Source organism: Lygodium microphyllum, chromosome 15 (assembly GCF_053477565.2).
Source record: "Lygodium microphyllum isolate KBCC chromosome 15, Lygodium_microphyllum_v1.1.10, whole genome shotgun sequence".
Lineage (NCBI taxonomy): Eukaryota > Viridiplantae > Streptophyta > Polypodiopsida > Schizaeales > Lygodiaceae > Lygodium > Lygodium microphyllum.
In genome coordinates, this window is record NC_141149.1 from 130,054,266 (window position 1) to 130,077,989 (window position 23,724).

Genomic DNA, 23,724 nt, shown 5'->3' on the forward strand with positions numbered 1-23,724 from the left:
CTCAGAATTTTCAGCTCCACTTTGTATATTGATAGTTTATAAAATATTTGTTCATGGAGCCTGGAGGGGGCATGGGCACACGTGCACACAATCACAGAATCTGGAATCTGAGTGTGTTGCTGATCCCACAACCTTTCTTCGCCTTAGTGGAGAATGAGGATCTTTAGCCCTTGGAGCACCTCTACTCTTATACCATGTTGAGAAACAGTAGGGTATGTGGGGAGAAACACATAGTGTACAACGGGCATTGTGATAAAGAACCCAGAAACACAAAGGATACAAGGGAGATGAGCTTGGAAACAACTGCATTGTGCTGGCTGATCACGTCCAGTCTCACTTAGAAGTGATCTGCACTGTGAGAGGAGCAAAATGTCCTTTGGGTAGGGGTGTCGATATCTCATCAATGTAGTCTGATATCTCATCAATATAGAGGCCGAATAGAGTAGGTGAGAGTGGGCATCTCTGTTTCACTTCAATGGTGCTGGTGATCTCCTTTGAAAGCCCTCTTGGTGCTCATATCTGTCTTGTAATAGATGCGTACAGTGCTAGTATCCCCCATCTCATCTCCATTGGGACCCCTAGCTCTTGTAGTCTTTGCATGAGCCTAGCACGTGGTATTGTATCAAAGGCCTTATAGAAATCCACAACCCACCTCCTCCGTGCCCTGCTCTCCTCGATGATGGCTCAAAGTGTGAGGATATGATCAAGAGTGGAGTAGCCCCTCCTACATCTTGCTTGTCCACATGCCCGATGCTAGTGCTTCTTTGCCCATCTGCTCAGCTCATGCTCTAGTATTGATCCATAAATCTTGGCTAGCACGTGGCCAACCATGACTATCCTATAGTTCGTAGGAACCATGGGGTCTCTAGCTTTCAAGATTGGTACTATAGTATTAGCTCAAAAACTAGTAGGGAAGCCTTCACACATGGCTCTGTTGAATAGGTGGGCTGGAAGGGTGTGAGGATATCTCTAGCATGTGATAGGTGATCTGCTGCTAGTCCTTCATGGTCTTGGGCCTGACCATTTTGGAGTCTATCAATGGCGACACGAATCCTCGATGTGTTGAAGAAGGTAGATGACGTGAATCTATCCTTTGGTGGTCAGGGCAATGGGGGCTACCCATGTACCTGATATATTGAGGTAGCATATTATGGGCTTGGGGCTCATGGAATGCCTTTCATGCCTTCTTGCTATCCTGCCCCAACAATAGCTAGTAAAACTTGTGCTCTGATCTCGATAGAAATGCCCCCTTCTTCCGCCGCACTAGGTGGCGAAGATCGAGCATGTTTGGCTGTGTGTAGGTCCCTTGTGCTTTGCGTTGCTAGAGATAAAGATGGGTTTCCTTGCACTCCTTGTCACACCAATTATTCTATACAAGTCAAGTTAAAGCTTGAAACTTTACATCCTTGGCAGGGGTTTTTACAAAGTAAATCCACTAAGGGAAACATAGAGATCCACTATGGGAAAAATATATGAAAGATATAATGAATTTTTTTATAGAAAAATCTGTCAGATTTGTTGATGGTAGTGGAAGCATCATTATCATCATCATCATTTTCTTCTTCTCTTTCATTCGTCATGAATTGGTTCAGGTGGTTACCATTGTGCATCTGTTGTGCTCTTTTACAGTGGAAACATTTATTGGCTATATTGCCAGTCTTACCACAATAATGACATGTCATTTGATCTTTGTTGTCAGTGTTGAATCCTCGACCTCTTCCTTTGGGTCCAACAGCTCCTTTGGTGTATAAGAGATTTTCCCTAGATGATGGGATACCATGTTTTGCATTCTTGTTCTTCTATTTGTTCTCTTCATCAAGAAGAGAGTGCTCAATATCCTTAAGTGAGAGACTTGGAACATTACTTAGGGTGGACATAAGATTCTCATATGGATCCTTAATTACACTTGCAAGCAGTACAACTATTGCTTCATCTTCATCAATATTCTTCTTAAGAGTTGCAAGCTGGGTTTTTAGGCTCTTGAACTTGTTAATGTGTATAATCATGGAAGCACTGTTTTTTATATCCAGTTTATAAAATTGCATGAGTAATTTTACCTTTGAATTTTTTGCTTGGGTACCAAGCATCCTATCAAGTTGCTCCCAAGCAATTCTAGCATCTCTAATGCTAGAGATATGATGTAGCACATCATTACTTAGTCCCCAGACAATGATGCCTAGTGCCTTGCTATTCATCTTCTTCGATTCTTTGGTTTTTGGCGCAGCTATTGTAGGGATCCCGCTTTCTGAATCTTCTTTCTTGTCATTTGCATCACCTTCATCATCTTCAAAGAGATCCCAGAGGTCTTTCCTCATGAGGTGGTACAAGGTCTTTTCCTTCCAGGCATGGAAACCTTCTCCATTGAACTTTGCTATTTGCTCAAGCTCAATCATGTTGATAAGCTTCAATTAACTAGCAAAAGAGTTGTATTTCAATGTGTCAAGAGACATAAGTGCAAGATAGTGTGAAGACACACTCTGTAATATCAAGAGATACTATGTTTGGTCTTGAGCTTGAATCTTCTTTCTGCTTGATGATGATTCTTGAGGCTTGTATTGTCCTTGTCTTGTCCTTCAACTTGAGTCCCCTCTTTGTTGGTAAATGACTTGAGTTTAGTAGTAGATTTGAGTAATGGTACTTGGCTTTGTCAAATGGATTTGAGAATGGAGTGAGGAAAGAAGTTTGAATGTTAATGACTATGCTGTTTATTAGGGTTTTGAAGCACAGGCGACTGAATTTTTGGATGGTACAGCTGCTACAGCGGATGATCAAGTTGAGTATTTGATGGAGAGGAAGCTTAGAAGCCACCCTTCAAATGCCCTATACTTAGAGGAGGAATCGCAGCGCGTAGGCAGAGATCAGGCTGTACAAATTCAGACAGGTGCATTAATTACAGCGATCACGAATTTTGTAAATGCTGGTGCATAGAATGGCCAATGTTGATCTGTAAAGTGGTACAAAGTTGTCCTGAGTTGCTGAACAACTCCTCAGAAGAAATCGTAATGAGATATAGCCTCTACTGTGAGATCCAGGAGCTCAAATGGCTGCAGGTCGTGTTTGGCTATGGAGGACACATAGAAGAGAGTCGACAAAGTTGACAATGCTAAGCTATAGATGACCTAATGTTGAGCTCTAAGGTGACAGAGAGGAGCTCCAGGAGCGGAGTAGAGATCTTCAAAGGGAAGCTTGTCAACATCTTGTTTGGTTGAAGAGATCTAAGAGCTTAAAGCAGGGGAGGTGCAGGGTGGCTATGGCTGCCAAGCAGGGCAGTGAGAAGGAGTACGAGATGGGTTTCTAGACTTGTCCTAAGCTGAGCTCAAGCTGAGCTAGATGAGAGTGAAATGGAGCCGGAGGAGTAGTGCTATACTCGACTGGGCTCTGATACCATGTGAAAAGTGCGGATCTAGAGCATGGCAAGAGCTATGGACGATGAAAGATGAAGACAAGACTCATGTTGATATAGACAAAGACCAATTGTTACACAAGTGAATTAGGCTCCAAGATGGAAGCTTGGACTCATAAAGACAATCTTGTGTAATGGATTGACAATGACAAAGACACTAAGTGAAAGTACAAAGCATCATGATGTTGTATTCATTCCATATGAAAGTGATAGTCAAGTACAATGCTTTATAGTAGCTGGGTAGGTAGCATTCTGCACCACTGTGCTTATGGGATTTAGGACATCTCTTCCTAGAGCATACATCATTTGTCATTTCTCAACAACTTTCATCCTCCATAGCTAGACCTTGCTCAAGGATCCGTGTTTCTTAACAAGATTGACAAGATTGAGTGACTTAGTTGGGAATTTGCAAGGAGGAGGTAGTAACAAATTGTGAGGAGCTAAGCCTTGTATAAAATAGAGAGTGCCTAAGCCCCTATGAGCTATACCCCTATAAGATCCCATTAACTAGATACAAAAAAAGATACAACGATTGTCACCAAGAATCAAGATCAATAGTAGTAAGACAGGAAGTTGGTGAAAACTGATAAAACAAGAAGCGATACAATATCTCCAACTAGGGTACACGACCAATTGAACAAGATTGGCATGCAACATGAGCAATGTACTAGTAGTAGCTCACAATTTGGATGAAAAAGTTAATGTAGCAAGAGACTAGAGTAATGTATTATACCATTAGATGATCGTAATTTGATTCATTTGATAATAGAGATGCGATATGCAATTATGTGCAATTACATGGTAGAAACAAGACTGGAGTAGTTTTGCTGCCATAAAAAAATACGTTGCTAATGAAGGATTAATGATAGTGGCCCACTAAGTATTGCCAACACAAAAGGGACACTAGCAAATGACCTTGCAATGTCATAACCATTGCCACTTTCCAAGAACGACACTTGCTATGTTTGCCTTCCACAAAAAAGTAGGGCTCACATGTAGAATTTGCATTAAAAGCTAGGAAGTACTTCCAAAACATACCATATGAACAACTGCAACCAAATAAAGAAGAAGCTACTTTTGTGGGATTTGTGTATTGTAGACACGCACACCAATGAATATCGTAAAACCGAAAGATCCCACATGAATAAGTATGCAAACTAGCCATTAATATTTGAATAACTAAGCTCGCATAGTTAAAAGTTGTGTGCAAAGGTGAATCAAGCATGTCCAAGTTGTAGATAGATTCATGGTAATTTGGGCATGGCCAATTATAAAAGTAGCTGAAAATGTTGGAAAGTTTGCTACATTCTAGTGATAGATATGTTACGTTCTTTGCTTTGTTATATGTTGTATTCTCTATTTGATTGTAGAAGAGACATTCGGGGAGTTGTCATATGCGATTATTAAGAGGAAAAAGAATGCTAAGGTAATAAGGTTGTTGCTAGTGATGCGGAAGCTGACGCTATAGGAAGGCATGTTGGAGCCCTATTCATAGACATAAATGTTGAGATATCGAGCTCCACTCGTGATATGCCAGGGTGACCGTTGTGCATTTATGTCACCGACTTGTTAATTGGAGATGAGGTTGGTACACCGCCCATGAATAATAGCTAGATGACAGCTATCCTTATCTACTCTAGTTCGTGGCTCAGTTAGTATGCTACCTTAGTTAGTTGAGTTTGGTTTGAGACTCATATATAGGGTTCTTCTATTTCTCTGTACGTGTGTTCTTTTTGGCTTACACAACTAAGAAGAGAAAAACTGTTTTCAGCCTCCACCTTTGTGTGTATTTTCCCATTGTGCAAGTGAGAAAGCTACAAGTGAGACTCCTTTATTCTCTCCCACAATCTTGACATGGTATCAGAGCCTGGTTCGTGGTAAGGAGCTCAAGAAAGCAAACCAAGTTCGCGGTGTTTTGGTAAGAGGACCAGTGTTGCTTTCATTTTCGAGTTTGGGAGCAAGTCTTTGCAGGTAGCACAGCTGAAAAGTGCAAGAGTGCATTGTCTCAGATTGAGACGCCCTTCGCAGTGTAGCAAGAGGGTAGTATATGCTACGGGTAAGGGCTTTAGCCCTTGGTTGCCCTGTTTTTTTGATTCGAGGCCATTTCGGAGCCTGTTTTGGAGGCGGAAGTTTTCTGCACGCACTCAGGAAAAGGCTCTGTTTTTTGCTGTGCGACCACTGTTCTACATGTCGGTGAAAAGTTACCGTAGAAATCGCATCGTATGCTTGTGCGCAGAGACATTGGGAGTTATAGAATCATCCTTGTTGCCTGTTGATGCAAAATCGTCACTAGGAAGTGATTGTATGGTCAAATACCACTTTCGTCAGTTTTGCAGATTTGCCATTGTGAGGTTGAAGCTATGTTTTTTGCAGTGACAGAATTTTTTGCAGTGTTCTGTAATGGCGTCTGATTCTCTTTCACAGATTGTCATTGAAAAGCTTGACAAGAACAACAACTTCCAAGTATGGAAGTTTAGAATGAAAAATTTTCTTATGGGAAAATGATATTGGAAATTCGTTGCAAGAAATGAAGGATAACCAGTTCTTTCTGATGTTCCCAATCAACAGCAAATGCAGGCATTTAAAGGATGGCATGAGAGAGCTAGAAAAGTTATGTACTGGCTGTCTATCAATATTTTAGACTCTATGATTGTGCATATTCAGGATGCAAGTACGCCAAAGGAGGCATGGGATACTTTGTCAAAAATGTATAGCACAAATACGCAAGCCAGGAAAATGCAGCTCAAGCAAGAGTTGCACAATGTGCAAAGAGAAAGTATGAGCATCAATGAGTACCACACGAAGGTGAAGAAGATTGCAGATGCACTTGATTCCATTGGGTCGCGAGTGGAAGATGATGATTTAGTTTCTGTGACCTTGAATAGTCTAGGAAAGGATTATGCACAATTCCGAACATCCATTTCCATCCGTGAAAGATTTCCTGATTTTGAGGAGTTGATTGCTCTTCTAATTTCTGAGGAGCAGAGAAATGGTGGTGTATCTTTTTCAGGAGGAACTTCAAAAGAAGCTGTCTTCTACTCAAATGCTAGAAGAGGTAGAGGCAGAGGTAGAGGAGGCCGATTTGGAAGCCATGGTAGAAATCAAAATATGCAGCAAACTCAAGAAAACCAGTTCTATGGAGGAGGAAGTGGTAACTCTAGAGGTAGGGGGAGCCAAAGAGGTCGCGATGGATGACAAAGAGGCCAAAATGCAAACAGTAATGTTGAATGTTATTACTGTGGTAAAATGGGTCATATGGCTAAAGACTGCTATAAAAAGCAGAATGATATCATGAATGGAAAATTGTAACAAGGAAATTATGCATCTTCTAGTAGACAGGGTAATGACAGAAATGAGCATTTATTTATGGTGCAGCACATGATCAATTCTGTGACAAGTGCAGAAGAAAGCAACGATGTGTGGTATGTTGACTCAGGTGCATCAAACCACATGACAGGTCATGCAGAATGGATGCAGGATGCAAGGAAAATGGAAAAATCAAGATTTGTGGAGACTGGTGATGATACTGCACATCCTATTGTGCAGATTTGAAAAATTCCTTTGTCTATGCAGGATGGGAAAAAGAAATACCTGTCAGATGTATTTCATGTCCCGAATATCACCAAAAACCTGGTTTCTGCTGGTCAAATGGTTGAGCAAGGCTTGTAGGTCAGATTTAATCCTCATGGATGCTTTGTTGAGGATATGAAAAATAAAGGTCGCTTGATAGCAATAGGAAAGAACAAGGGCAGAATGTTTACGTTGAATGCAGACATGCCTGAATTGAGTGCAGCAATGTTTGCACATGGGACCGATGTAGTTGCAGATATTGATATCTGGCATAAACGCATTGGTCATATTAATGTACCACTTAAATCAATGCAAGCCCAAAATATTGTTGCAGGATTGCCTAAATTCAAGGTTGCAGAAATGCATAAGGTATATGAAGCCTGTCAATTTGGAAAACAGGCAAGGAAACCATTTTCTAGACATGTTCAAGAGAGTAAGAAGCCATTGGAATTAATCCTCTCTGATGTGTGGACTACTAAAGCTGCATCTATTGGAGGTTGTCATTATTTTGTCACTTTTATTAATGACTATAGCAGAAAAGTTTGGGTGTATTTTATGAAAAAGAAAAGTGAAGTTTTTGGACATTTTAAAACTCTTAAAGCTATGGTTGAAAAATAAACAGGCCTGTAAATAAAATGCCTAAGGTCAGATGGAGGGGGAGAATATCTCTCGAATGAGTTTGCAAGGTTCTTGCAGGAGTAAGGCATAAAGCAGCAATATTCATGTAGTCATACCCCACAGCAAAATGGAATTGCAGAAAGAAAAAACAGGCATATTGGAGAGGTATCTTGTGCCATGCTTAATGAAAAAGACCTGTCAGATTTTTACTGGGCTGAGGCAGTTGCTACAACAGTCTACATATTGAACATGACTTCCACTGCAACAATAGATGACATGACTCCAGAGGAGAGATATATTGGTAGGAAATCAGATATTTATCATTTGAAAATTTTTTGGTTGCATTGTCTATGTTCATGTGCCAGATGAGTTGAGATCCAAGTTGGATCCAAAAGCTGAGAAGTGCATCTTTATTGGTTACTCTCTGCAGCAGCAGAAAGGGTATAGATGCTATAACCCTTCTACTCGTAAGTTTACAATGAGCAGAGATATTGTTTTTGATGAGATGAGTAGCTGGTATAAACCAGTAAATGTGATTGATAATGTAGATGCACAAAATGGTAATGCTGCACAGAATTCACAGTAGCAGTCACAAGATATTAGTGGACCTGGAGTGTCCTCTAGCAGTGGTTCACAGTCTTCGCCATGGATAGACAGATTGAGATCATGAGAATCTCCTCAAAGCAACGCAGATAGTGGTATGCAGGTATCACGAAAAGGAAAAGAAAAGGTAGATCAGCCCATGTTTGATATGAATGCAGGTCACTTTTATGTGGATGGTGAATCTAGTGGCTCAGAACAGAGCATTGATGATGAGTTGGGTATTCCTTCTGTTGTTACACCTGGAGTAAGGAAGACCAGGGATGTTTTGAGAGCACCTGGAAGTGAGCCTACTTTGCGCAGGTCTACCAGAGCTAGGTATCCTGTGGATAGACTGAAATATGATGGATTTACAACATTCACTATGCCTATATAGTCAAAGTGATACAGGAACCAGAACCCACCTCTTTTGAGCAAGCCACGGAAAAATAAAAATGGGAGAAAGCCATGGATGAAGAAATGGATGCCTTGGAAGCAAATGCTATATGGGAATTGGTACCTTTGCCTAAAGATAAGAATGCAATTGGTTGTAAGTGGGTTTATAAGGTGAAGCACAATGTAGATGGTTCTGTGAACAGATACAAGGCAAGATTAGTAGTCAAGGGGTATGTACAAACATATGGCATTGATTATGAAGAAACATTCAGTCCGGTTGCAAGGATGGCAACCGTAAGAGCAGTCATTGCTATGGCTGCATCAAAGGGATGGCCTTTACATCGGATGGATGTAAAGAATGCTTTCTTGCATGGTGATTTGCAAGAAGAGTTCTATATGGAGCAGCCACCAGGTTATATGCATGCTGTTCATCCTGAGTTTGTTTGCAGGTTGAAGAAAGCCTCGTATGGCTTGAAGCAAGGACCTAGAGCATGGTGATTTGCAAGAAGAGGTCTATACGGAGCAGCCACCAGGTTATGTGCATGCTGTTCATCTTGAGTTTGTTTGCAGCTTGAAGAAAGCCTTGTATGGCTTAAAGCAAGGACCTAGAGCATGGTCTGACTAGATAGGACAATATCTTGTCACTATTGGCTTTCAGATTTCCAAGGCAGATTTCTCACTTTATGTGAGAAAAACAGAAAAAGGTATTATGCTGCTTGTCATTTATGTTGATGATTTGATTATCACAGGTGATAGTGATGAAGATATCCTTCATGTGAAAATGCTATTGAAGCAGAAGTTTGAGATGAAGGATTTGGGAGAGCTGCGTTATTTCTTGGGCATTGAGGTGATTAGATCACCAAGTGGGATACGGCTCTTGCAGAGGCAGTATGGATTGGACATGCTGTCCAAATATGGGATGACAGGCTGTATGCCTATTTCAGTTCCTTTGGAGCAGAATGTGAAGTTGAGCGCAGATGCAGGTGAGCTTCTCGAAGACCCTACTATGTATAGATGTATAGTAGGAAGTTTGATTTATATGACTATTACCAGGCCAGATTTGAGCTATGCTCTTGGATTGGTAAGTCAGTTTATACAGGTCCAAGGAAACTGCATTTGGATGCGGCTAGACGCATACTTAGGTATGTGAAGTCCAAATTGGGCATGATTAATCTTCAAATTGAAGTTAGAAGCAATAAGTGACACAAATCGATTGGGAGCGAGGCAAGATTAGGATCAAGAGCATGAAGCTCTAATAGCAATTGTTGGCATAATTGGGATGTGGTAAAGAAGTGATTGCTTGATAAGAAAATATTTTATGAAATAAATATAGTACACTTAATGTAATGAGAGCTAGAAGCACAATGGACTATGCCATGAGGGTGTGAAAATTTGATGCTTTGCTTCGCTTTTGATTAAGAGAGAATCAAATGTGCAAATGTGACTTGCACATGTGATATGCAGGACAATTACTTCACAATGTGGGACCTTAGATCTCGAGATATTCGTTGGTGCCAAAGGCAAAAGTTATAACAAGTTAATACTTGATAGGCACTAGGTGGTACTTGGTGTCAAAATTCGGCCTAGAACATTTAATCAGCCATAAGTGTCAGTGGTGACACTAGGAAATTTGCATTAATTAATTAATTAATGCCACTAGTGAGGCTAATGAGTGCTTAGGATTACTAGTGAGATAAATTGGTCTAGCCAATTTACTTGTTGGACAGTCAGATTAATTTTTTGAGCCATAACTAATTATTAAATTAATGTTCAAAAAACTAATTTAATAAAGTTGGTTAATGCTCGAAATTGGATTTGAAAGGCTGCCACTTGGCAAAACTTGCTTGTGTAAGTGAGGACATGCTATTGGGAGGTTGGAAGAGAGAGGGAGAGTCCCATTTAGAGTGTAGCTAGCGGGAGAGGAGGTTGTTCCAACAATTGGTACCTGTTGTACGGGAGGTTTCAAGTGAGTCAGAGCAGCCTAGGCAATAGGTGACGGTCTATAGGGACTCCCAATAGGCAGATGATGTTGAGAAACCCTTCATCCTTCACCTGCAGTTTGCAGTTTGCATTTTTTGCGTCTCTGCGTTTTGCGTTTAGGGTTTGCAGCCCCAAAAAGGGGTGCTATCCTAGACTGACTATGCCTATTTATAGGCCACTCTCTCATTCATTCCTTACGGCTGATTCATTCAGTCTGTCATCTCTTCTCTCTAGCCTCTCCACTACCCTTACACCCCTTCAGGAGGACATTGCGGTTCGTGGTTCGTGGCTGACTTCATCATCTTCCTTGTGCTACAGTACCCTTGGTCCCTTGTATCACATTCACTTCATGATTCGGAACTTCATTCATCAGAGTTTCTTCTCTCCTCTCTTCTCTTCTCTTCTCCATGTTTGCCGAGTTCACTCCGTGTTCCTCCCCGCCGCAAACCCTACTGTCTCGCTAGTACGTCATCTTTTGACATGGTATCAGAGTTGGATCTGCTCACCTAGCAGTGAAGGCAAAGACTAGTGGCGGGTTCGGCATACTTATCTTATTCTTTCGATGCATTGAAATCTCGTTTTTGCAGATTTCAGGTATTTCAGCTTGCTGCCCACACCCCAAACGTGGAGGACATCGCGGTCCAAGCTGGCCATTACTGTCTAGAACAGTCTGGCGCCAGTTTCCAGCCTATCATACACTGCTCGGAGCTGATTTCAGCATATTCATTGCTGCTGTTGTTTTTTTCCTGCGTTTTTAGTCTCTTCTCTTGCAATCTGTCCTGCCTGCGTTTTTAGTCTTTCTCTCACCTGCTGCTTGCGTTTTTAGTCTCTCTCACTTTTGCTGCCTGCATTTTTAGTCTCTCTCTCTTGCGGGCTGTCCTACCTAAGTTTTTAGTCTTTCTCTCTCCTCACCTGCGTTTTTCTACTAGTTGCAACCTCTTACTGCTTGTCATATTGTCCTCCCACTGGCAGCTCACTTCCTGCCCTTCCACTACCCTCCCACCCCTTGAGGCGGACATTGTGGTTCGTGCTTCACAATGCCCTCACACCCCTTGAGGCGGACATTGCGGTTCGTGGTTCATGGTGGCTGACCTCTTCCTTCTTCAGCAAGGCACATCAGTATCCATGGCTTCTTTACCAACAGATGTCCAGACTATTGGGTGCTCCTATTGTGGCATCATTGAACTCACCACCGATGCTGCCGACTTGGACCTTTGCTCTCCATCCCCCCCGGAGTATATGCGTCTTTCACCAGGCACTCCTTGTGCTACCTCTCCTTTCTGGGTCAAGGAGATCGTTCTGCATCGGCTATCAGAGTACTATGCTCAAGGCAATAAGACGCATCCGATGCGCACTAAGTCCTTTTCAACACATGGAGGATCGATTTGCATTGCGGCCTCCTGGAGATCGTCACAATGCTAGCGGTAGTCTTCTCCCACTTATTTTCAGGTATAGCGGCTTCCACGACCTATGGATTTGCAGTCTGCTCCATCGAGAGATAGTGATTGTTTGATACCGTCCCCTCGTCAATCCGCTCCTTAAAGAGATAGTGGCTTGACTCCTTCCTCTTCTTCGGCTACCCAGTCTGCTCCATTGAGAGACAGTGACTGTTGTCCACCTCTTGCTCATTTTGAGCCCCACCCTTCCCCACCCTTGACTACTTAGGTTCGAGAGGCTACCTTTGGGAGCTCTTTGACACCCCAGACACCTTCTTCAGCACGACCGGCGGCACTTCCTTCATCATCAGACATTTCGGAGTCCGTGATTCATGAGTTTTTGGATTCCCTATCTACTTCAGAGGGGGATTCTGAGGGGGATGTTATTTCTTTTCCCTCAGAGGGGGCATCTACTTCTTCTACTCCAAGGGGGGCCCCTCCGCCTCCCACCTCAAAGGGGGAACCTACTCCACATGAAGTTCTTCACCCATCCTCTACTTTCTTGGAGTGGCTGTCTTCGACAAGCCATCTCTTGTACTGATACCCAGGATCTTCAGGTACCTAGATTGGGACCTCGGAGGTTTAACCGCGACTTGGTGATGAGGCCTTTGTATTCCTTTCAGCATGGATGCACGGAGCTAGTGGTTTCTCTCCCAAGGTTGCGTTTCGGGTTCTCCAGTTCACTCTGTCTACTGGTCTTTCCTCCTGCAGGTTCCCTTTCCGGTGGAATTCTTGGATCTTAGGGATCCTCTATATCTTCTTCCTCCTCTTCTTCTTGCCTTCGTCCCTTGGTCAGCATGCCTCTTGAGATCGAGTACGGGCATATCCTTATGGTTCTCGACACCACACAAAGTCCGACATTCCTCCTATGCATTGCATGTTTTCATCATCTTTGTACTAGGGCGCTTGGGCAAGTGAATAATTTTCCCACGAGGGACACTGTCCAAGTGGCACATGTTGCATGAGCATTCTTCAGTATGTAGCATTGCATCTCCACCTCACTCTTCTCTTGTTCCCCTTTTTGGGCTTGAGAGGGGGTGTTGAGAAACCCTTCACCCTTCACTCGCAGTTTGCAGTTTGCATTTTTGCGTTTCTGCGTTTTGCGTTTAGGGTTTGCAGCCCCAAAAAGGGGCGCCATCCTAGACTTACTGTGCCTATTTATAGGCCACTCTCTCATTCATTCCTTACAGTTGATTCATTCAGTCTGCCATCTCTTCTCTCTAGCCTCTCCACTACCCTCACACCCCTTCAGGAGGACATTGCGGTTCGTGGTTCGTGGCTGTCTTCATCATCTTTGTTGTGCTACAGCACCCTTGGTCCCTTGTATCACATTCGCTCCATGATTCGGAACTTCATTCATCAGAGCTTCTTCTCTCCTCTCTTCTCTTCTCTTCTCCATGTTTGCCGAGTTCACTCCGTGTTCCTCCCCGCAAACCCTACTGTCTCGCTGGTACGTCATCTTTTGACAGGTGACAACATTTTAAGCCTTCTTTTGGCAGTAGGCGATAGCCTCAAGGGATGTCATGATAGGGCAGCAGCTGAATTCCTTAAGTTTCACGTGAAGAAAATTAGAATTATTTCTCTTCTCAGCATTCTCTCTCATCCCCATCCTATTCTCATTCTTCGGCAAAAATTTCCAGTAGATTCAGCCTTTGGAGGTGGTGTTCGATGAATTTTTGTTGTATAGGGTTTGACAACCACCTCAAGAAGTGTGCTAAAAAATTAGGGCCTAGGGACTTCAGCGTTAGTCACTGGAATCGGGGATTTCAAGAGATTCAATTGGCCATTCAGCCAACAGATATTTGGGGCTGAATTGTCATCCAAGGAGCACAATTGAAGGTCAATCCCCAAGCAATGACTGCAAGAGGCACTTGGACCAGCAGAGGAACGTAAAGAATCTCAATGTACCCCATCCATTTACAATAAAAGATAAAAGAAATACAATGAGGGGCACCAATTTTGGGGTGAACAGGCTGTCCATTGTCCAAGATGTAGTATATTGTGTATTTTAGTTTATGTGCTTCAATTGCTTGCTGCGATTATTGATTAATCAGGTTATTACCACCCTCTTTAAGGAGAAAGGCTTGTTTAATGGATCCATTACTGAGATACCATCAATTCCCTTGACTTGGTTGGTCCTAGGCACTTGATCGACCATTAGAAGCTTTGCTCTAGTACTGAAATTGTGTGCAGTTGGGCATTTATAGCAAGAATGCCTTTTGACAGCAATGAGATGGGATGATCTAGTTATGATGCATCTCATTTTGAAAATGCACATAAGGAAGGGGAAAATGCAATGCTTAATCTTCGAATAGGATTACAACATGGACAACAAACAGAAAATGTAGTGGTTGATTAAGAAGCGGGTCCTTCTAGGCCACAAGATGCTAATGACCAGCAAGGGAGTGAAGAATATGATGACTAGTTTAAGGCTTGGATGAAGGCATCAGAGGACATCTTTGCTCAATTGGCCAAAGATCCATAGCTTGAGATATTTTGAACTCTCCTAAAAAGGTCAACAAGGGCAGGAGGAAGATGTCATCAAAGGTAGTGGGGCAGCAAGAAGCTTTCAAAGGGTAGCCACGACAGCCTAAAGGTGTATCAAAGATTGGTGATAAGTAAAAGCAATTGGTACCGGTGGAATTTGATATGCAAATGCAAGATCACCTTAGTAATGCCAATCAAATGGGTTTTCAACAGATGGGCATATGCATGCAAGTATGAGGTAGTTAGGATACCTTGGTGGTGGCTGTAGTGGCGGGTTTGGGCACGGAGATCGAGAGAGAGACAGTCGTTACGTGTAGTGAGAGACGGAGAGAGTGAGATAGAGTAGAGTAGAGAGTGAGCACGTTTGTAGGTACAATGACAAGAGAGTACCTTTAGGTTGAAAGCCATAAAGCCAAGGCATGAGTATCCTTGCCAACAATCGACATGTCATCAACATACAAAACCAAGATAATGAGGCTGCCATCTGCTGCCTTCTTGGTGTACAAGCAGTGATCCACTTGACTTCTATGAATGCCTTAGGACTGCATGAATGTATCGAACTTATGATACCATTATCTGGGTGGTTGTTTCAGCCCATACAAACTCCTTTTGGTTTACATACTATCTTTTTTTCCCTTGTTCAACAAACCCTTTAGGTTGCTGCATATATATGTCCTCATACAGATCACCATGTAAAAATGCAGTCTTTACATCCATCTGTATAAGCTCCATATCCTCAACTACAACCAAGGCCAAAATGGTTCTCAATGTAGTCATCTTGACTACAAGAGAGAAAATCTCATTAAAGTTAATTCCATGCTCTTGCTTGTACCCCTTTGCAACCAATCTTGCTTTGTACTTTGGTGAGGAAGTAGAAGTGACCTTCATCTTGTAAACCCATTTGTTGCAGGGAAGTGTTTTCTGCCCCTTAGGCAACTGCACCAAGTCCCAAGTGCCATTTTTCTCAAGAGATTCCATCTCTGACAACATGGCTTTATACCATTTCTTGCTGTCTTGTCTGTCCATTGCTTTCTTGAAGCAAGACAATTCACCACAGTTTATAAACATGACATAATCAGCCACATTGTTTGCACCAGGAAGAAATTTGTCAGGTTGTCTAGTAGCCCTAGATGATCTTCTAACCCAATGGTCACTTTGTGTTGGCTGTTTCTACAAATTTCCATTTTCAGCATGTTGTCCTGGCATTTCAGCCTGCAAATCAGTATTAATAGCTTGCTGTCCTGGTTGTTTCTGCACATGTAGTGGCTCATTATCATGGGCAATAGCTGGCTGATCATTTCTAACATTATTTCTTGCATTTACACTTCATTTACAACAGGTATTTGCTCTTGTACAGTGGGCACATTTTGCTGTCCAAAAGGTATTACTTACGGACCTCCTCAGTCTTTTTGGGCTGTTTGTGCATGCGATCTTCCTGGAAGATAACGTCATTGCTGCATACTGCTTTCCTTTTCTCGGGATCCCACAATTTATAACCCATTTCACCCTCGTTACCATATCTTAGGAAAATGCATTTATAGGACTTTGACTCAAGTTTGCTGCGTTTTTCTTTACGAATGTGTACAAAAGCCTCGCATCCAAATACTTTCAGATGAGCATATGAAGGTGGCTTGCTTGACCACGCTTCTTGGGGGACTCATCCCCCCTCCTCTCTCCTCCCCCCCCTCCAAAAGACCTGTTTGGTGATCTATTAATTAAGTGAACGACTGTCATAACAACCTCTGTTCAAAAACCATGGGGTAATGCAGCATGAGACAGCATCGTACGGACTTTATTTTGTATGGTTTGATTTATATGCTCTGCAACTCTATTTTGGGGCGGATTATGAGGGGTAGTGAGCTCTCTCTTTATCCCTTTGCTGTCACAAAATGTTTGAAAGGCCTTGGACACATATTCGCCACCATTATTAGAGTGAAGACACTTAAGTGTCTTATCTGTTTGATTTTCAGCCAATGCCAAGAATTTTTTAAACTTGTCAAGCACTTCATCCTTGCTACGAATAGGGTAAACCCATACTTTTTGTGTAGCATCATCGACAAAGGTGATAAAATATTTCTTTCGCTCTAAAGATAATCCTGGCATTTGACATACATCCAAATGTACTAATTCTAGAGGAGAAGATTTCAAAGAAAGAGACTTTTTATGAGATGTCTATGCATGTTTGCCATAAATACAATGATCACAGTACTCAAAATCAGCATAACGAAGACAAGGTAAGTAACCCAAACGAAAAAGTACTTTCATTCCTGTTTGACTCATGTGTCCCAATCGGCCATACCACAAAGAAACACTTGGCTGCTCAGTCACGACAACAACATGGTCATGCACACTAGATACATGAAGTGGATACAAAGTATCACTCTTGCAACCTCTGGCAATAACTGCCGATTCATCTCTTCCGTAAGTAGAGCACTCTCTACATTAACATACAAAAGGATCACATTAGAATTGCTCATAGCAATCGTAAATGTATCCCAACTCTCTGGTAGAGTGCAAAGCAAGAAAGTAGCCTTAAATTCCTCATCAATCATGAACTTCACGGCAACCAGCTGGTTGAAAATGGAGTTAAACTCACTCAAGTGAGTAGACATTGCTGTACCCTCTTTCATACGCAAATCCATAAACTTTTTCAGCCAATACACTTTGCTTGCAGCACTCTTTTGTGCATACAGTTCTTCCAGTCTAGTCCATATAGCATATGCAGAATAAAAACCTTCAATGTTGAATAGCAAGGCATAAAAAATCGATAGCTCTATGGTTGAGCGTGCAAGCTCATTTAACTCATCCCAATCGTCTCGTTCCATGTCCGCGGGCTTTGCCCCTTTGGTTTTGATCGGCTTTGCGTGCTTCTTTTGCAACAGGATATTGTAGCATTGCTTTTGCCAAACTGCAAAGTTATGTGCCTTCAAGCTTCTTTATGTGCATGAGATTACCGCTGTCACTGCTGCCAGCGATGATTTTCAGCCCAAATGTGACCAAAAAACAGCAAATGCAGGCCCAAAACTGTCACCCAAGTGACCAAGGTACAAACAAGTACCAATCAGCAATAAATGACCACGTAGAAGCATAGATTTCAGATCTGTAATTAAATTTTCAGAAGTACCAAACCATGTGCTACAACATTTCACAACTGATTACAGTTGTTCCAAGGGCATATTGCATCACATTATATGAGAAATCTCAAAATTTCAGCTGCAATTTCTGTTGTACATGTACCCATGGGCATAACATTTGACACAAACGGTCAAAATCCCCAAAATTTTTGTGCTCAAAGCATCAACCGCACATCTGCATTTTCTCAGTCATGCATAGAACATACCAGTTTTGCTAAAATAGAGCAATTTCAGCAAAAGCCCCAAATGTTGATGTCCAAATTGCATGGAATTCAACTTGCATGTACATAAAATGACCAAATGTTGCACAGATTTTGCCCAAACTGCAAAAGCCGCAAATTGCACGGGGTCCAATGTGCATCAATGTCGAGAAATTGGGTAAATTTCAGCCCAATTTGTGCTTGTATATGAAAAGCCCCAAATGTTGGAGGCAAGATTTCACAAATTCTTGCAATTTCTGAGACAAGATTACTTGTCTTGCATCACACTCCCCAAATCTGGGAAAAGCCCCAAATTTTTGGACCACAGTTGCACAAATTTGGCCTTTTGTGCATGGCGTGCGAAATCTCGTCAAGGAAGGGGTAGAATCTGATTTTTCCTTAAAAAAAGAAAAGAAAAAAAAAGATGAACGTGACAGGGGGGTCCGTTGATCCGTGGGATGGGTTGTCGACTGAATGCAGCCCCGTTCAAGGTGCATTGTTGAGTCACGCCGTCAGCGCCCGCTGGTCCCACCCCATTGGTCAACACCCCACCAATTGCTGTTCCGTTGATTGTTATCCTGTGGACTGCTCCGTCATGTTTCTGCACAAGTCAACTGCCTGGCAGACGCTGTCCGTTAGGCGCCTGCGACGACTCTTCAACACCTGTTGTCACCTAACCAGCCCTATGAATCTTTGGCAAACTACGCTTGCCTGACGCCACACGTTGCCTTCTGCCCCAGCCCGACACACAGGTTGTCAAGAACTCCAGTTTTCTGCTGCTCTTGTCAGATCTTTGGAAGCGCATAAAACCTGATGGCTCTGATACCAGTTTGTAGTGGCGGGTTTGGGCATGGAGATTGAGAGAGACAGTCGTTACGCGCAGTGAGAGACAAAGAGAGTGATATAGAGTAGAGTAGAGAGTGAGTATATTTGTAGGTACAATGACGAGAGAGTATCTTTAGGTTTTTAGATAGATATATATGTGTAAGTACAAGTGCTAAGGGTGTGTTCACACCCGAGCATATTTAAAGCCACGAGGCTTTTATTCCTAGCAGTGGCATCATTTTTCATGTTGTGGTGGGTTAGGAACTACATAATAGGGTATATGGCACAAGTCCTTATCGTATGTAGCAACTAATGCATGGTATGCAAGGCCTAATGTATCTGGGTATAGCTAGTAGTATATACAATCTCATGTACGGTAACATTGGCATGATGCCTAGGGCACAAAGTGGCATGTATGGTAATGCATCTGCATCTCTTGGTGTGTATGGGGTTTAAGTATTGAGTGTTGGTTATGCATAAGCTGAAAGCTTTAACTTAGGAGTTTGTTGTGACAAAGGAAATTCGGTATGACAGTCTCTATACAATGCCAAACTCCCTTTTGCCATAAAGTGAATGAGGTAAGGGCACCACCTAGTCATGGAAGAGCGGACTAGCACGCTATGCAAGAGGGAGAGGAGCTTGTGAGGGAGAAGAGAGGAAAAGTGAGAGAGAGAGAGAGAGAGAGAACTACAAAAAATAGATAAATCAATAAAACTTAAGAGGATACAAGAGATGGAGAACCTTGAAGATATAACCAATATACACAATATGGACACAAATAGCATAGGCTTATTACACTGTAGAGCATGCATAAGCTATAGTAAGGGAATGAACTGCATAAACTCATGAGAGAGAATGGGGAATGCTCAATAGGACTGAAGAAAGCCTCTTGGTTCTCTCTTGTAAATTACAAAGGAGAAGGTTTCTTTATATAGGCCTTGAGGGTGTCTAGGGAGGAGGTTAAGATAGAATGGGGATTAACACCACTAAAGCTGCATTAAGGCGGTTCCACCAATGTGGAAGCTGCATCTAGATGTTTTGTTGACCAATTTTGTACTTAATTAAGTTCCATCATAGGTGAGTTGTCTCCATTCTCCCCCCCATAGCTTGAGTCCAAGAGCTTTCTTATAAAAAAATATAGAGAATCTTCATAAAATAAGATCATTTCTAGCAATAATGGAGAGAGAGTAGTGAGAATTCATATATTACTACTACAATTAAGGATGATTTGAGGGTGATTTAAGAGGGAAATTCTAATGGTTAATTAGCTTGAGAGAGAGGAGAAGAGAGGAGAACGGGTTGGGAGTCTAATGAATTATGTTTTATGGAAGTGTTAAGTGTGGGTGTGTATAAAATTGGGAGGTGGTCTCCACCGCAGTTGGAAAAAGTTGGCGTCCACCATTTCGGCCATATCTCCCGACTCGTAGCTTCAAAAAATTATAAAAAAATACGAGCCAAAACTTCAGCTCACGCGCTACAACTTTCATGTTGAAAAGTTTTTTTGGATCGGAGTGGAAGTATTTTTAAAAAATCTTACAAAATCATGCGCTTGATTTTTCTTCCACTAATGCTTCCAAAAAGAGTCCCATTTGTTTGAATTATCATAAGGCTCCAAAGCCATGACATTATGAGCCTCACATGCCCTTTGGATGGCTCCAAATCCATTTTATGTATTTTCTTTTCACATTACACATTTTCCCTTCACCTTCCTTGATTGATCTTTACTCTTCATCCCCCCCTTGGTAAACCGGTCCATGAAATATTTCCATCCAGTGATTTCTTGGATTTCCTAAGAGGTTGTTCCCACCCTCTTCTTTATTTCAAACCTCCAAATGTACAAAAAATCAACAAAGCGTTAGAAAAATATTTTTTTGTGATTTTCTCGGATCAGTTGCAACCTATCAGGGAGGCAACTTCATTGAATTCTCTAAGATTTGGAAGGTAATCACTTTCTTGAAGGGGAATGCATTCTAGTGGTGGTTCACGCTCTTGATGTAAGGTAGAGCAATGCCAACATGGGTACAATTTAAGTATGTTTGCTTCAAATTGGTTGAGTAGTACATTTGGGATGGACATTATGATAACTTGGAACAAGGTTGATGTAATACAATGCAAGAATTTGAATCAGTACAATAAGAAGTCTTAGCCTATATAGCATGTCTTAGCCTATAAAAATAGATAGTATAATTAATGCATTGTTGGGTGGGAAAGATTTTGGTTTCTAAAATATGGATGGAAAACCAAATAAGAGTTTTCAAGGGTTGAGAAAAGGGGCAAATCTGAAAATTACGTTGAAAAGCGGCCAAAACCGCAAGGAAAGGGCTGGATAACAGTTGCACAATGTAGGAATTAAGAGCTGCAAATAAATGCTTTGTTTGTGAATAGGAGGATCACATGGCTATTGATTGTTCTAATAGGTAGCAAGCTGGAAAATTAGAAAATCAAGGAGATTCCAAGGGAAAGAGCTCAAAATGCTCATTGGTTTAGTGCTTGATGCTTCTAGTGATTAGCCCAATGATGATGCTATTGTCTTTTGCAAAGCATGAGGAAATTCAGAGATGAGAGTGCATTAATCTTCTTTAATAACATAGCATGAGTCAACTTTATCTCACTAGACACAGCAGTCCATCTAGGCATCAGAGAAGATGAGATGGACCATGGTAGAAGCTGGCACGGCATGCAAGGGTCATGCAGAACCTGCCACATTGCTCATTGGGAAGCTTTGCTTGCACATTCAAGGATATGTGGACAACAATTCATTGTACCACTTGAAGGTTGTGATGTCTTGCTTGGTATGCCTTGGTTCCATTGAGTACATGTAGTGATTGATTCATATGCTAAGGTGATCACTATTTAGCATAAGGGCAAGGCCCATACTTTGGGTGTAAAATTGAAAGGGCAATCTGTTCATGTTGTATTGGTTGTTGGCATTTCTAAAGTAATGAAATATTACCTCTCAGCATGCTTGGTTTTCCCTAAGGATAAGGTCGACAATAAAATATTGGAAACATGTCTAAGTTAGAAAAGGATCACATGCCATTTCTAAAAATGTATGCTGATTACTTTTCTTAGTCGCTTCTGGGGTAGCTACTGTTTGAAAGTCTTGAGGATCGTGGTAAAGATCTCATCGGACAAATTTGCAGTAGAGCATAGGATGTTCATAGGATAGCTTTCAAGACATCTTTCGGGTTGCATGAATCTTTTGTTATGCCGCTTGGACTTACGAATGCTCCTGCCACATTTAATCAGATGATGGATCACATCTTTAGGCAATATAGGGTTTTTGTGGGCACTTTCTTCAATGACATGATTGTCTATTTGAAGAATGAGGCAAAGCATAGGCAGCATTTGGACATTATTTTCAATGAGTTACGTAAGCATAGGTTGGGTATAAATGACAAGAAGAGTGAGTTTTTCTTGCATGAGATCCACTTTTTGGGCACAATGTGTATGTTGATGACATTTGTATGGATCTTGCAAATGTTGAGGCAATACGCTTATGGCTGTCTTTGAAGAATGTGCACAAGATCCACGATTTGGTAGATCTATGTTCCTATTATAGGAAGCATGTGTACCACTTTGCTGAAATTGCATCTCCATTGTATGCTTTGGAGAAGAAGGGTGTGTCTTCTAAGTGGACAATAGTGGAAATTTCAGCATTTGAGAAGCTTTAAAAAAATGACTTTAGATCATGTGCTTGTGTTACTTGATCTAAAGATTAAGGAAATCATTTGTTGTTCAATGTGATGCATGTGGTAAAAACATACGGGCTGCTTTAATGGAGGATGGTTGAGGTGTGGCATATGAGAGTCATATTCTCCATGGTGCATAGAGGAATTCACAACTTTATAATAAAGTTGTTGTAATTTATGTACTTTCAATATGGAAACATCATCTCTTAGGGGCTGATCTCATAGCTAGATGAACCATTAGACATTGCGTTACTTTTTGATTCAGACTAAGTTTTTTGAGAAGCACATGAGATGGGCCAACTTCTTATCTATGTTTCACTTTTAGATTGTGCACATAGGTGGGAAAAAGAATCTGGTACTGATGCATTGTCATGTAAACCTTAGATTTTTGCCATTACTATGGTATATAACACTGATCTTGATGCTATGAAAGGTAGTATGGTATTAATTCGGATTTTGTGAATGTGTAGGTGGTTTTTTGATGATGTAAGGGCCACAAAGCAGTTGATACCTAAGGTGATCATGGAGAGTCATGCTCCTTATGCAAGGCATATAGGCATTGATGCCATAGTTAAGACAGTGGGGCATTTCTTTTATTGGCCTTCTTTGAGACACCATGTTGAGTAGTTTGTCATGATATACATTGTATGTTAGAAAGTGAAATATGATATAGACAAAAGATGCTGAGGTTATTGCAGCCCTTGGCTATTATAGATAGGCCTTGGCAAAGACCTGCTATGGATGTTATCTTTCAGCTTTCTATTACACTACATGAAATAATAGTACATCGACCATTGTTTGTAGGTTCAGTTTGTAGGCCCACGTCATTCTAGTAAGAAAGAAGATAAAGGTTGATTCTTGGTACGCTTATTTTTGCAGCATGTGTTAAGTATCATGGCATGTGAGAGTCGATCATCAATGATCAAGACCCTAGGATGATAGGTTTGTTTTGGAAGGGGCTGTTTGAAAATACGGGTAAAACATGGAAATTTTCTTCGCTCTCCCATTTGCAAATAGGTGGTCAGTTAAAAGAGGCAAATTCTCTAGTAATTGATCTCTTGAGATGCTCTGTAACTGAGCTCTTGGCAACGCTTCATTTGATGTTGTGGAGGGTGGCAAGAAAGTTCCCTCCTATTTTGCACTGAAAGGACAAGATCTTTGAGCCTGATTGTTATTTGGAAAACATGGATACATTGTGTGCAGAGATTAAAATATGCTCTTCATAGGTCTAAAGAGAAGCAATACAAGGCATTTGATCACCATAGACCTGCTTTGCAGTTTGCAGATAGTGATTGTATTGCTGCATTTTAAAAAGGCAAGGTTGAAAAAGATGAAAGTAGAGAGAGGCTGTATCCAAAAGCCGAGTATGAGATATTATGCGCCCTTCAAGGTGTTGTAGAGGAT

General features: G+C 41.5%; 1 protein-coding gene across 2 annotated transcripts in view; it reads left to right on the plus strand.

Moving 5' to 3' along the window:
- SBI1 (Leucine carboxyl methyltransferase) overlaps positions 1–23,724 on the plus strand; it is a 136,126-nt gene that overhangs the window by 93,054 nt on the left and 19,348 nt on the right. The gene's annotated exons all lie outside the window — the stretch shown is intronic.